Source organism: Pseudophryne corroboree, unplaced genomic scaffold, assembly GCF_028390025.1.
Source record: "Pseudophryne corroboree isolate aPseCor3 unplaced genomic scaffold, aPseCor3.hap2 scaffold_775, whole genome shotgun sequence".
In the NCBI taxonomy this organism is placed as follows: Eukaryota; Metazoa; Chordata; class Amphibia; order Anura; family Myobatrachidae; genus Pseudophryne; species Pseudophryne corroboree.
In genome coordinates, this window is record NW_026970354.1 from 214,789 (window position 1) to 229,394 (window position 14,606).

Genomic DNA, 14,606 nt, shown 5'->3' on the forward strand with positions numbered 1-14,606 from the left:
AAGAGATCCTGAAGCACTCACTCATCATGGGAAAGTACCAATGTGTTTCTTCGTTGGTTGATGGAAGAAACATCTTACAAAAACTCTCCAGATTATTGACTTTTTAAAGTTTTTCTAGGAAACGTTTTAGATGAATGCTTATTAGCCTTTGTCAGTATGGACTTTTGCAAAGTGTCTCTGTGGCGCAATCAGTTAGTATGTACGGCTATTAACCATAAGGTTGGTGGTTCAATCCCATCCAGGGACCTAATTGACCTTGTTATCAGATTTTGGTGATCTTTAAGTAGACAAGTCAAAATTTCAAACCCCCTGTTATGGTGTAGGGTACCTGGCCTTCTCTGATGTAATCAGAGTTAGATTTGATTCAGTGATTTTATAAAAAACATCTAGGAAGCACAATTTAGCAGTGGGTTGCAGAGAAAAAGAAATATGCTGGCAAAAAAATCAAATTGCGTGATTAAACAGCTCTTCATTTTCTGGCTTTATTTTTATGCTAACAAATTTGTTCTCTGAAAAGTGTCCACAAAGCCAAGTCTCTGATTAACACCTTTGTAGGGATGGTTTTTCACCTATTACTAAATTAAACTTGCTTCATTGGAAAGGCAGCAAGATGTATCCTCATTTCAATGTCTACTGAAATAATACAGGTTGACACCAGGAAACATTAACGCCACTGCATCCTTGCTGCTTTCTCATGTGGAAGTCTGTTTAATGTGAAAACAAGGTGATATCTAATTAGCACACAGGTAAGGAATTAAGAAAATCTTTATTTAAGGGTGAAGATGTTTCTCACAAAATTGTTGACCCAATGCATCATTGAAATTCAAGCTGGAAAGATGATTTTAATATATCACTTGTACATTTTGTATTGCTCTTCTGGTGACAATGTAGTTTGTTTTTGTCAATTACCATTTTAATAATAGGGTAAAGAAAATGAAGTGGATTTTTGAAAGAAAACAATACTGTCAATATACTATTAAAACAAATTAAAATGGTAAAAGTTATTGTACTTTAAGTAAAAATAAAAGAGACAAAATATCAATCCCAGTTTTGGATTACTTTAATTAACAAAAAAAATGCATATAGCAGAGGATAGTTTCAATCTGCCTACCTCTGGGTTATGGGCCCAGCATGCTTCCATTGCAGTACTCTGCTGCACATGTAAGTGCAAGAGATCCTGAAGCACTCACTCATCATGGGAAAGTACCAATGTGTTTCTTCGTTGGTTGATGGAAGAAACATCTTACAAAAACTCTCCAGATTATTGACTTTTTAAAGTTTTTCTAGGAAACGTTTTAGATGAATGCTTATTAGCCTTTGTCAGTATGGACTTTTGCAAAGTGTCTCTGTGGCGCAATCGGTTAGTGTGTTTGGCTATTAACCAAAATGTTGGTGGTTCAATCCCACCCAGGGACGTAATTAACCTTGTGATCAGATTTTGGTGATATTTAAGGAGACAAGTCAAAATTTCAAACCTCCTCTTATGGTGTAGGGTACATGGCCTTCTCTGATGTAATCAGAGTTAGATTTGATTCAGTGATTTTATAAAAAACAGCTAGGAAGCACAATTTAGCAGTGGGTTGCAGAGAAAAAAAATATGCTGGCAGAAAAATCCAATCGAGTGATTAAACAGCTCTTCATTTTCTGGCTTTATTTTTATGCTAACAAATTTGTTCTCTGAAAAGTGTCCACAAAGCCAAGTCTCTGATTAACACCTTTGTAAGGATGGTTTATCACCTATTACTAAATTAAACTTGCTTCATTGGAAAGGCAGCAAGATGCATCCTCATTTCAATGTCTACTGAAATAATACAAGTTGACACCAGGAAACATTAACGCCACTGCATCCTTGCTGCTTTCTCATGTGGAAGTCTGTTTAATGTGAAAACAAGGTGATATCTAATTAGCACACAGGTAAGGAATTAAGAAAATCTTTATTTAAGGGTGAAGATGTTTCTCACAAAATTGTTGACCCAATGCAACATTGAAATTCAAGCTGGAAAGATGATTTTAATATATCACTTGTACATTTTGTATTGCTCTTCTGGTGACAATGTAGTTTGTTTTTGTCAATTACCATTTTAATAATAGGGTAAAGAAAATGAAGTGGATTTTTGAAAGAAAACAATACTGTCAATATACTATTAAAACAAATTAAAATGGTAAAAGTTATTGTACTTTAAGTAAAAATAAAAGAGACAAAATATCAATCCCAGTTTTGGATTACTTTAATTAACAAAAAAAAAATGCATATAGCAGAGGATAGTTTCAATCTGCCTACCTCTCGGTTATGAGCCCAGCATGCTTCCATTGCAGTACTCTGCTGCACATGTAAGTTCAAGAGATCCTGAAGCACTCACTCATCATGGGAAAGTACCAATGTGTTTCTTCGTTGGTTGATGGAAGAAACATCTTACAAAAACTCTCCAGATTATTGACTTTTTAAAGTTTTTCTAGGAAACGTTTTAGATGAATGCTTATTAGCCTTTGTCAGTATGGACTTTTTGCAAAGTGTCTCTGTGGCGCAATCAGTTAGTGTGTACGGCTATTAACCAAAAGGTTGGTGGTTCAATCCCACCCAGGGACCTAATTGACCTTGTTATCAGATTTTGGTGATCTTTAAGTAGACAAGTCAAAATTTCAAACCCCCTGTTATGGTGTAGGGTACCTGGCCTTCTCTGATGTAATCAGAGTTAGATTTGATTCAGTGATTTTATAAAAACAGCTAGGAAGCACAATTTAGCAGTGGGTTGCAGAGAAAAAAAATATGCAGGCAGAAAAATCCAATTGAGTGATTAAACAGCTCTTTATTTTCTGGCTTTATTTTTATGCTAACAAATTTGTTCTCTGAAAAGTGTCCACAAAGCCAAGTCTCTGATTAACACCTTTGTAAGGATGGTTTTTCACCTATTACTAAATTAAACTTGCTTCATTGGAAAGGCAGCAAGATGCATCCTCATTTCAATGTCTACTGAAATAATACAGGTTGACACCAGGAAACATTAACGCCACTGCATCCTTGCTGCTTTCTCATGTGGAAGTCTGTTTAATGTGAAAACAAGGTGATATCTAATTAGCACACAGGTAAGGAATTAAGAAAATCTTTATTTAAGGGTGAAGATGTTTCTCACAAAATCGTTGCCCCAATGCATCATTGAAATTCAAGCTGGAAAGATGATTTTAATATATCACTTGTACATTTTGTATTGCTCTTCTGGTGACAATGTAGTTTGTTTTTGTCAATTACCATTTTAATAATAGGGTAAAGAAAATTAAGTGGATTTTTGAAAGAAAACAATACTGTCAATATACTATTAAAACAAATTAAAATGGTAAAAGTTATTGTACTTTAAGTAAAAATAAAAGAGCCAAAATATCAATCCCAGTTTTGGATTACTTTAATTAACAAACAAAAAAATGCATATAGCAGAGGATAGTTTCAATCTGCCTACCTCTGGGTTATGGGCCCAGCATGCTTCCATTGCTGTACTCTGCTGCACATGTAAGTGCAAGAGATCCTGAAGCACTCACTCATCATGGGAAAGTACCAATGTGTTTCTTCGTTGGTTGATAGAAGAAACATCTTACAAAAACTCTCCAGATTATTGACTTTTTAAAGTTTTTCTAGGAAACGTTTTAGATGAATGCTTATTAGCATTTGTCAGTATGTAGTTTTGCAAAGTGTCTCTGTGGCGCAATCAGTTAGTGTGTACGGCTATTAACCAAAAGGTTGGTGGTTCAATCCCACCCAGGGACGTAATTGACCTTGTTATCAGATTTTGGTGATCTTTAAGTAGACAAGTCAAATTTCATACCCCCTGTTATAGTGTAGGGTACCTGGCCTTCTCTGATGTAATCAGAGTTAGATTTGATTCAGTGATTTTATAAAAACATCTAGGAAGCACAATTTAGCAGTGGGTTGCAGAGAAAAAGAAATATGCTGGCAAAAAAATCAAATTGCGTGATTAAACAGCTCTTCATTTTCTGGCTTTATTTTTATGCTAACAAATTTGTTCTCTGAAAAGTGTCCACAAAGCCAAGTCTCTGATTAACACCTTTGTAGGGATGGTTTTTCACCTATTACTAAATTAAACTTGCTTCATTGGAAAGGCAGCAAGATGTATCCTCATTTCAATGTCTACTGAAATAATACAGGTTGACACCAGGAAACATTAACGCCACTGCATCCTTGCTGCTTTCTCATGTGGAAGTCTGTTTAATGTGAAAACAAGGTGATATCTAATTAGCACACAGGTAAGGAATTAAGAAAATCTTTATTTAAGGGTGAAGATGTTTCTCACAAAATTGTTGACCCAATGCATCATTGAAATTCAAGCTGGAAAGATGATTTTAATATATCACTTGTACATTTTGTATTGCTCTTCTGGTGACAATGTAGTTTGTTTTTGTCAATTACCATTTTAATAATAGGGTAAAGAAAATGAAGTGGATTTTTGAAAGAAAACAATACTGTCAATATACTATTAAAACAAATTAAAATGGTAAAAGTTATTGTACTTTAAGTAAAAATAAAAGAGACAAAATATCAATCCCAGTTTTGGATTACTTTAATTAACAAAAAAAATGCATATAGCAGAGGATAGTTTCAATCTGCCTACCTCTGGGTTATGGGCCCAGCATGCTTCCATTGCAGTACTCTGCTGCACATGTAAGTGCAAGAGATCCTGAAGCACTCACTCATCATGGGAAAGTACCAATGTGTTTCTTCGTTGGTTGATGGAAGAAACATCTTACAAAAACTCTCCAGATTATTGACTTTTTAAAGTTTTTCTAGGAAACGTTTTAGATGAATGCTTATTAGCCTTTGTCAGTATGGACTTTTGCAAAGTGTCTCTGTGGCGCAATCGGTTAGTGTGTTTGGCTATTAACCAAAATGTTGGTGGTTCAATCCCACCCAGGGACGTAATTAACCTTGTGATCAGATTTTGGTGATATTTAAGGAGACAAGTCAAAATTTCAAACCTCCTCTTATGGTGTAGGGTACATGGCCTTCTCTGATGTAATCAGAGTTAGATTTGATTCAGTGATTTTATAAAAAACAGCTAGGAAGCACAATTTAGCAGTGGGTTGCAGAGAAAAAAAATATGCTGGCAGAAAAATCCAATCGAGTGATTAAACAGCTCTTCATTTTCTGGCTTTATTTTTATGCTAACAAATTTGTTCTCTGAAAAGTGTCCACAAAGCCAAGTCTCTGATTAACACCTTTGTAAGGATGGTTTATCACCTATTACTAAATTAAACTTGCTTCATTGGAAAGGCAGCAAGATGCATCCTCATTTCAATGTCTACTGAAATAATACAAGTTGACACCAGGAAACATTAACGCCACTGCATCCTTGCTGCTTTCTCATGTGGAAGTCTGTTTAATGTGAAAACAAGGTGATATCTAATTAGCACACAGGTAAGGAATTAAGAAAATCTTTATTTAAGGGTGAAGATGTTTCTCACAAAATTGTTGACCCAATGCAACATTGAAATTCAAGCTGGAAAGATGATTTTAATATATCACTTGTACATTTTGTATTGCTCTTCTGGTGACAATGTAGTTTGTTTTTGTCAATTACCATTTTAATAATAGGGTAAAGAAAATGAAGTGGATTTTTGAAAGAAAACAATACTGTCAATATACTATTAAAACAAATTAAAATGGTAAAAGTTATTGTACTTTAAGTAAAAATAAAAGAGACAAAATATCAATCCCAGTTTTGGATTACTTTAATTAACAAAAAAAAAATGCATATAGCAGAGGATAGTTTCAATCTGCCTACCTCTCGGTTATGAGCCCAGCATGCTTCCATTGCAGTACTCTGCTGCACATGTAAGTTCAAGAGATCCTGAAGCACTCACTCATCATGGGAAAGTACCAATGTGTTTCTTCGTTGGTTGATGGAAGAAACATCTTACAAAAACTCTCCAGATTATTGACTTTTTAAAGTCTTTCTAGGAAACGTTTTAGATGAATGCTTATTAGCCTTTGTCAGTATGGACTTTTTGCAAAGTGTCTCTGTGGCGCAATCAGTTAGTGTGTACGGCTATTAACCAAAAGGTTGGTGGTTCAATCCCACCCAGGGACCTAATTGACCTTGTTATCAGATTTTGGTGATCTTTAAGTAGACAAGTCAAAATTTCAAACCCCCTGTTATGGTGTAGGGTACCTGGCCTTCTCTGATGTAATCAGAGTTAGATTTGATTCAGTGATTTTATAAAAACAGCTAGGAAGCACAATTTAGCAGTGGGTTGCAGAGAAAAAAAATATGCTGGCAGAAAATTCCAATTGAGTGATTAAACAGCTCTTTATTTTCTGGCTTTATTTTTATGCTAACAAATTTGTTCTCTGAAAAGTGTCCACAAAGCCAAGTCTCTGATTAACACCTTTGTAAGGATGGTTTTTCACCTATTACTAAATTAAACTTGCTTCATTGGAAAGGCAGCAAGATGCATCCTCATTTCAATGTCTACTGAAATAATACAGGTTGACACCAGGTAACATTAACGCCACTGCATCCTTGCTGCTTTCTCATGTGGAAGTCTGTTTAATGTGAAAACAAGGTGATATCTAATTAGCACACAGGTAAGGAATTAAGAAAATCTTTATTTAAGGGTGAAGATGTTTCTCACAAAATCGTTGCCCCAATGCATCATTGAAATTCAAGCTGGAAAGATGATTTTAATATATCACTTGTACATTTTGTATTGCTCTTCTGGTGACAATGTAGTTTGTTTTTGTCAATTACCATTTTAATAATAGGGTAAAGAAAATGAAGTGGATTTTTGAAAGAAAACAATACTGTCAATATACTATTAAAACAAATTAAAATGGTAAAAGTTATTGTACTTTAAGTAAAAATAAAAGAGACAAAATATCAATCCCAGTTTTGGATTACTTTAATTAACAAACAAAAAAATGCATATAGCAGAGGATAGTTTCAATCTGCCTACCTCTGGGTTATGGGCCCAGCATGCTTCCATTGCTGTACTCTGCTGCACATGTAAGTGCAAGAGATCCTGAAGCACTCACTCATCATGGGAAAGTACCAATGTGTTTCTTCGTTGGTTGATAGAAGAAACATCTTACAAAAACTCTCCAGATTATTGACTTTTTAAAGTTTTTCTAGGAAACGTTTTAGATGAATGCTTATTAGCATTTGTCAGTATGGAGTTTTGCAAAGTGTCTCTGTGGCGCAATCAGTTAGTGTGTACGGCTATTAACCAAAAGGTTGGTGGTTCAATCCCACCCAGGGACGTAATTGACCTTGTTATCAGATTTTGGTGATCTTTAAGTAGACAAGTCAAATTTCATACCCCCTGTTATGGTGTAGGGTACCTGGCCTTCTCTGATGTAATCAGAGTTAGATTTGATTCAGTGATTTTATAAAAACATCTAGGAAGCACAATTTAGCAGTGGGTTGCAGAGAAAAAGAAATATGCTGGCAAAAAAATCAAATTGCGTGATTAAACAGCTCTTCATTTTCTGGCTTTATTTTTATGCTAACAAATTTGTTCTCTGAAAAGTGTCCACAAAGCCAAGTCTCTGATTAACACCTTTGTAGGGATGGTTTTTCACCTATTACTAAATTAAACTTGCTTCATTGGAAAGGCAGCAAGATGTATCCTCATTTCAATGTCTACTGAAAGAATACAGGTTGACACCAGGAAACATTAACGCCACTGCATCCTTGCTGCTTTCTCATGTGGAAGTCTGTTTAATGTGAAAACAAGGTGATATCTAATTAGCACACAGGTAAGGAATTAAGAAAATCTTTATTTAAGGGTGAAGATGTTTCTCACAAAATTGTTGACCCAATGCATCATTGAAATTCAAGCTGGAAAGATGATTTTAATATATCACTTGTACATTTTGTATTGCTCTTCTGGTGACAATGTAGTTTGTTTTTGTCAATTACCATTTTAATAATAGGGTAAAGAAAATGAAGTGGATTTTTGAAAGAAAACAATACTGTCAATATACTATTAAAACAAATTAAAATGGTAAAAGTTATTGTACTTTAAGTAAAAATAAAAGAGACAAAATATCAATCCCAGTTTTGGATTACTTTAATTAACAAAAAAAAAATGCATATAGCAGAGGATAGTTTCAATCTGCCTACCTCTGGGTTATGGGCCCAGCATGCTTCCATTGCAGTACTCTGCTGCACATGTAAGTTCAAGAGATCCTGAAGCACTCACTCATCATGGGAAAGTACCAATGTGTTTCTTCGTTGGTTGATGGAAGAAACATCTTACAAAAACTCTCCAGATTGTTGACTTTTTAAAGTTTTTCTAGGAAACGTTTTAGATGAATGCTTATTAGCCTTTGTCAGTATGGACTTTTGCAAAGTGTCTCTGTGGCGCAATCAGTTAGTATGTGCGGCTATTAACCAAAAGGTTGGTGGTTCAATCCCACCCAGGGACCTAATTGACCTTGTTATCAGATTTTGGTGATCTTTAAGTAGACAAGTCAAAATGTCAAACCCCCTGTTATGGTGTAGGGTACCTGGCCTTCTCTGATGTAATCAGAGTTAGATTTGATTCAGTGATTTTATAAAAACAGCTAGCTGAATTTTCCAATGCGTAGCTCTTTGCAAAAGAGAGATATTGGCAAGGAAAAGCTGTCTTGTACCTTTGCATTTTTCTCCCAAACGAAGGACACTAGAAAGAAAATTTTAGAGCCTCCTGTTAGGCCATCATCTACACGGCATAGTCCTGAATTTTCCAATGCGCAGCTCTTTGCAAAAGAGAGATATTGGCAAGGAAAAGCTGTCTTGTACCTTTGCATTTTTCTCCCAAACGAAGGACACTAGAAAGAAAATTTTAAAGCCTCCTGTTAGGCCATCATCTACACGACATAGTCCTGAATTTTCCAATGCGCAGCTCTTTGCAAAAAAGAGAGATATTGGCAAGGAAAAGCTGTTTTGTACCTTTGCATTTTTCTCCCAAACGAAGGTCACTAGAAAGAAAATTTTAAAGCCTCCTGTTAGGCCATCATCTACACGACATAGCCCTGAATTTTCCAATGCGCAGCTCTTTGCAAAAGAGAGATATTGGCAAGGAAAAGCTGTCTTGTACCTTTGCATTTTTCTCCCAAACGAAGGACACTAGAAAGATAATTTTAAAGCCTCCTGTTAGGCCATCATCTACACGACATAGCCCTGAATTTTCCAATGCGCAGCTCTTTGCAAAAGAGAGATACTGGCAAGGAAAAGCTGTCTTGTACCTTTGCATTTTTCTCCCAAACTAAGGACACTAGAAAGAAAATTTTAAAGCCTCCTGTTAGGCCATCATCTACACGACATAGCCCTGAATTTTCCAATGCGCAGCTCTTTGCAAAAGAGAGATATTGGCAAGGAAAAGCTGTCTTGTACCTTTGCATGTTTCTCCCAAACGAAGGTCACTAAAAAGAAAATTTTAAAGCCTCCTGTTAGGCCATCATCTACACGACATAGCCCTGAATTTTCCAAAGCGTAGCTCTTTGCAAAAGAGAGATATTGGCAAGGAAAAGCTGTCTTGTACCTTTGCATTTTTCTTCCAAACGAAGGACACTAGAAAGATAATTTTAAAGCCTCCTGTTAGGCCATCATCTACACGACATAGCCCTGAATTTTCCAATGCGTAGCTCTTTGCAAAAGAGAGATATTGGCAAGGAAAAGCTGTCTTGTACCTTTGCATTTTTCTCCCAAACGAAGGACACTAGAATGAAAATTTTAAAGCCTCCTGTTAGGCCATCATCTACACGACATAGCCCTTAATTTTCCAATGCGTAGCTCTTTGCAAAAGAGAGATATTGGCAAGGAAAAACTGTCTTGTACCTTTGCATTTTTCTCCCAAACGAATGACACTAGAAAGATAATTTTAAAGCCTCCTGTTAGGCCATCATCTACACGACATAGCCCTGAATTTTCCAATGCGCAGCTCTTTGCAAAAGAGAGATATTGGCAAGGAAAAGCTGTCTTGTACCTTTGCATTTTTCTCCCAAACGAAGGACACTAGAAAGAAAATTTTAAAGCCTCCTGTTAGGCCATCATCTACACGACATAGCCCTGAATTTTCCAATGCGCAGCTCTTTGCAAAAGAGAGATATTGGCAAGGAAAAGCTTTCTTGTACCTTTGCATTTTTCTCCCAAACGAAGGTCACTAGAAAGAAAATTTTAAAGCCTCCTGTTAGGCCATCATCTACACGACATAGCCCTGAATTTTCCAATGCGTAGCTCTTTGCAAAAGAGAGATATTGGCAAGGAAAAGCTGTCTTGTACCTTTGCATTTTTCTCCCAAACGAAAGACACTAGAAAGAAAATTGTAAAGCCTCCTGTTAGGCCATCATCTACACGACATAGCCCTGAATTTTCCAATGCGCAGCTCTTTGCAAAAGAGAGATATTGGCAAGGAAAAGCTGTCTTGTACCTTTGCATTTTTCTCCCAAACGAAGGACACTAGAAAGAAAATTTTAAAGCCTCCTGTTAGGTCATCATCTACACGACAAAGTCCTGAATTTTCCAATGCGCAGCTCTTTGCAAAAGAGAGATATTGGCAAGGAAAAGCTGTCTTGTACCTTTGCATTTTTCTCCCAAACGAAGGTCACTAGAAAGAAAATTTTAAAGCCTCCTGTTAGGCCATCATCTACACGACATAGCCCTGAATGTTCCAATGCGTAGCTCTTTGCAAAAGAGAGATATTGGCAAGGAAAAGCTGTCTTGTACCTTTGCATTTTTCTCCCAAACGAAGGACACTAGAAAGATAATTTTAAAGCCTCCTGTTAGGCCATCATCTACATGACATAGCCCTGAATTTTCCAATGCGCAGCTCTTTGCAAAAGAGAGATATTGGCAAGGAAAAGCTGTCTTGTACCTTTGCATTTTTCTCCCAAACGAAGGACACTAGAAAGAAAATTTTAAAGTCTCCTGTTAGGCCATCATCTACACGACATAGCCCTGAATTTTCCAATGCTCAGCTCTTTGCAAAAGAGAGATATTGGCAAGGAAAAGCTGTCTTGTACCTTTGCATTTTTCTCCCAAACGAAGGACACTAGAAAGAAAATTTTAAAGCCTCCTGTTAGTGCTTCATCTACACGACATAGCCCTGAATTTTCCAATGCGTAGCTCTTTGCAAAAGAGAGATATTGGCAAGGAAAAGCTGTCTTGTACCTTTGCATTTTTCTCCCAAACGAAGGACACTAGAAAGAAAATTTTAAAGCCTCCTCTTAGGCCATCATCTACACGACATAGCCCTGAATTTTCCAATGCGCAGCTCTTTGCAAAAGAGAGATATTGGCAAGGAAAAGCTGTCTTGTACCTTTGCATTTTTCTCCCAAACGAAGGACACTAGAAAGAAAATTTTAAAGCCTCCTGTTAGGCCATCATCTACACGACATAGCCCTGAATTTTGCAATGCGCAGCTCTTTGCAAAAGAGAGATATTGGCAAGGAAAAGCTGTCTTGTACCTTTGCATTTTTCTCCCAAACGAAGGTCACTAGAAAGAAAATTTTAAAGCCTCCTGTTAGGCCATCATCTACACGACAAAGCCCTGAATTTTCCAATGCGTAGCTCTTTGCAAAAGAGAGATATTGGCAAGTAAAAGCTGTCTTGTACCTTTGCATTTTTCTCCCAAACGAAGGACACTAGAAAGAAAATTTTAAAGCCTCCTGTTAGGCCATCATCTACACGACATAGCCCTGAATTTTCCAATGCGCAGCTCTTTGCAAAAGAGAGATATTGGCAAGGAAAAGCTGTCTTGTACCTTTGCATTTTTCTCCCAAACGAAGGACACTAGAAAGAAAATTTTAAAGCCACCTGTTAGGCCATCATCTACACGACATAGACCTGAATTTTCCAATGCGTAGCTCTTTGCAAAAGAGAGATATTGGCAAGGAAAAGCTGTCTTGTACCTTTGCATTTTTCTCCCAAACGAAGGACACTAGAATGAAAATTTTAAAGCCTCCTGTTAGTGCTTCATCTACACGGTATTAGCCCTGAATTTTCCAATGCGTAGCTCTTTGCAAAAGAGAGATATTGGCAAGGAAAAGCTGTCTTGTACCTTTGCATTTTTCTCCCAAACGAAGGACACTAGAATGAAAATTTGAAAACCTCCTGTTAGTGCTTCATCTACACGGTATAGCCCTGAATTTTCCAATGCGTAGCTCTAAAAATCCAATTGAGTGATTAAACAGCTCTTCATTTCTGGCTTTATTTTTATGCTAACAAATTTGTTCTCTGAAAAGTGTCCACAAAGCCAAGTCTCTGATTAACACCTTTGTAGGGATGGTTTTTCACCTATTACTAAATTAAACTTGCTTCATTGGAAAGGCAGCAAGATGCATCCTCATTTCAATGTCTACTGAAATAATGCAAGTTGACACCAGGAAACATTAATGCCACTGCATCCTTGCTGCTTTCTCATGTGGAAGTCTGTTTAATGTGAAAACAAGGTGATATCTAATTAGCACACAGGTAAGGAATTAAGAAAATCTTTATTTAAGGGTGAAGATGTTTCTCACAAAATCGTTGCCCCAATGCATCATTGAAATTCAAGCTGGAAATATGATTTTAATATATCACTTGTACATTTTGTATTGCTCTTCTGGTGACAATGTAGTTTGTTTTTGTCAATTACCATTTTAATAATAGGGTAAAGAAAATTAAGTGGATATTTGAAAGAAAACAATACTGTCAATATACTATTAAAACAAATTAAAATGGTAAAAGTTATTGTACTTTAAGTAAAAATAAAAGAGCCAAAATATCAATCCCAGTTTTGGATTACTTTAATTAACAAACAAAAAAATGCATATAGCAGAGGATAGTTTCAATCTGCCTACCTCTGGGTTATGGGCCCAGCATGCTTCCATTGCTGTACTCTGCTGCACATATAAGTGCAAGAGATCCTGAAGCACTCACTCATCATGGGAAAGTACCAATGTGTTTCTTCGTTGGTTGATAGAAGAAACATCTTACAAAAACTCTCCAGATTATTGACTTTTTTAAGTTTTTCTAGGAAACGTTTTAGATGAATGCTTATTAGCATTTGTCAGTATGTGCTTTTGGAAAGTATCTCTGTGGCGCAATCAGTTAGTGTGTACGGCTATTAACCAAAAGGTTGGTGGTTCAATCCCACCCAGGGACGTAATTGACCTTGTATTCAGATTACTTGCCATAGTGTATAAAATCTTATTTTATATATATATATAATATATATATATGACTTGGGGTTTGTTTTATTAGATAGAGCATGTCCCTGTGAAGTGCCTTTTTGGGGTTGTGGTTTTTCAGAAAGTTACAGGTTTTTTTTAATTAAGAGAAATATGCCCCATTATAGAGATCGGGCATTTCAATTTGTTGCGCCTGCGCAGTGGCCGCCAGCAGGGGGTGTACTAGAGTGCCTTCTCTTGAGAGCCGCAATATGGCCGCCTTCTCCCCGGTTATTCTGTAAATAGGAAAATAACCTCACAGCGGTGAGTGAAGACCAGATCCAGTGAGCTCCCATTCACATGGGAGGGTGAGGAGGTCCACTGGGAGAGACCAAGTGAAGAGGTGAGGTTAAGGAGTTTAGAGTCAGGGGATTGTGTGGGGATGTCAATAGGGATGTTGAAATCGCCTAGGATAATGGTGGGAATGTCAGAAGAGAGGAAGTGAGGAAGCCAGGAAGCAAAGTTGTCGATGAATTTGGAAGCAGTGCCAGGGGGGGCGGTAAATGACAGCTACTCTAAGATGGACTGGTTGGAAGAGGCATATGGCGTGGACCTCAAATGTAGAGAATATAAGGGATGGTTCTGGTGGTATGAGTTGGTAGGAGTAACTAGAAGGTAAAAGGACCCCAACACCACCCCCATGGCGACCCCCAGGTCGGGGTGTGTGTGTGAATGTAAGGCCCCCAGCAGAGAGAGCAGCAGCAGTAGTAGTGTCAGAGGGCGTAATCCAAGTTTCAGTAATGGCTAGTAGGTGTAGGGAGTTGGAAATGAAAAGGTCATGAGTGGGGACCAGTTTGTTACAAACAGATCTGGCATTCCAGAGGGCACAGGATAGGGGGTATGAGTTTGTGGGAGAGATGTGAATTAGATTTTCAGGGTTGCTGTAGCGATGAGGTGGGATTAACTTTGAGGGCAGGGATGATGAGAGAGTAGTGATGGTACGGGTGCCTGAGCTAGGAGGGGAAACTGCAGGAGGTGGGCAGGGAGGGAGGTCAGTGTGATGTGGATGGGGGTGTGGGGAGGTGACAGGGAAGGGAGAGAGGGAGCAGGGCTGAGTTGTGGGGTAGCAGGACCATGGGGCAGAGGTGAATGAAAGTGGGGTAACAGGAAAGGTGGGGGAAGGAAACAGAGGGATGGAGGGGAGACAGAGGAGGGGAGAGAGGAGGAGGTGGAGGAGACTAGTGGGGAAGGATAAAGATACATTATTAGGTAGACACTGAGTGATGTGGGGAGTATAAGAAAACCTTGACATAGTGTTAAGTAGGTAAATAGGTTGAAGTAGTGGAAGTAGGAGAGGAGACTGTAAGTCAATCCGAGCAGAAGAATTGCAGAAATGCAGGTGAGAAAAGCAGTGTAGGCTCAAGGGGTGTAGATTTAGTATGAAATGAGTCAAAAGCGTAGATAAAGT

General features: G+C 37.5%; 2 non-coding genes across 2 annotated transcripts; both read left to right on the forward strand.

Moving 5' to 3' along the window:
• Positions 1-1,342: 1,342 nt before the first annotated feature.
• Positions 1,343-1,416, forward strand: TRNAN-AUU (transfer RNA asparagine (anticodon AUU)). Its single transcript has one exon. It is a non-coding gene; the product is annotated as a tRNA-Asn (tRNA).
• A 3,434-nt stretch (positions 1,417-4,850) lies between these two features.
• Positions 4,851-4,924, forward strand: TRNAN-AUU (transfer RNA asparagine (anticodon AUU)). Its single transcript has one exon. It is a non-coding gene; the product is annotated as a tRNA-Asn (tRNA).
• Positions 4,925-14,606: the final 9,682 nt, after the last annotated feature.